We start from the raw sequence: 1,026 nt of genomic DNA on the forward strand, positions 1-1,026 counted from the left end.
GTAAACATTTTGCCATGCAATTTTTTCTCTTGGGCGGGGAGAGTTTGTAAGCTTTTAAAATAGCATTTAAAATGTTTGGACAACAAAAGCAATTTCTCTATCCTGGTTTTTAACCTTTTTGTCACAATAGATAAAAATAAAGAATTCTATTCAGAAAGCCCCTCAGTGAATTTATTTAAAATATAATTTCTTGAGATTTTTTTTTTTTGGAGGGGAGAGAAAGTGTAATGAACCTAAATTTTAACAAGTATATGTTATTCTTTGCTTTTATCTATCATCTGTTTTTCTATATATCTAATCTATCTATCTATCTATCTATTTCTATAGGGAGATTTAGATATATACCCACATTTTGTACATACACACTGAGGAGTAATTCCAGTTAAAAGTGTATGTGATAAAATGTCCTCTTATGTAAGAGCATTAGAGAACGACCCCTCTAGGGCATAGTGTAGGGTGTAGTAAAATATATCTTGGAATCACATTAATGAAAGTAAGAGTTGACACTCTTCAGAGCTTTCTTTCTTTCTTTCTTTTTTTTTTTTTGGCAAAAGGTGGTTTATTTAGGAAAAAAAATATGGAACGCTTCACGAATTTGCGTCATCCTTGCGCAGGGGCCATGCTAATCTTCTCTGTATCGTTCCAATTTTAGTATATGTGCTGCCAAAGCGAGCACCAGAGCTTTCATGAGTTACAATGTCAGATAGTTACAACAGCTGGTATTTATAAGGTATGTTCAGGTTTATAAAAAACTTGAAAGAAATGATCTCAAAGGACTTTCATATATGTCCTGATGAGCTATAGAAGATGCTACTATTATCCATATTTTACAAATGAGGAAACTGAAGCTTAGAAAAATGAAATGGTTGCCTTAGAATCACACTGCTAGTTAGTAAGCAATTATTATTCATTGATGTCTTGCCATGGTACTCCAAAGTTCCTGGAGGAGAGAGTGAAAGTGATCATTTTGCACAATTCTTCCTCACTTAAATACAATTCACTTCCAAGTCAAGATATCACCTTCCC

At 33.1% G+C, this 1,026-nt stretch overlaps 1 non-coding gene across 1 annotated transcript; it reads right to left on the reverse strand.

The window, feature by feature from the left end:
- Window positions 1–571: 571 nt before the first annotated feature.
- LOC127563539 (U6 spliceosomal RNA) lies at window positions 572–676 on the reverse strand. The gene has a single exon (XR_007953995.1). It is a non-coding gene; the product is annotated as a U6 spliceosomal RNA (small nuclear RNA).
- Window positions 677–1,026: the final 350 nt, after the last annotated feature.

The sequence above is a fragment of the Antechinus flavipes genome, chromosome 4 (assembly GCF_016432865.1).
Source record: "Antechinus flavipes isolate AdamAnt ecotype Samford, QLD, Australia chromosome 4, AdamAnt_v2, whole genome shotgun sequence".
Taxonomy (NCBI): Eukaryota; Metazoa; Chordata; class Mammalia; order Dasyuromorphia; family Dasyuridae; genus Antechinus; species Antechinus flavipes.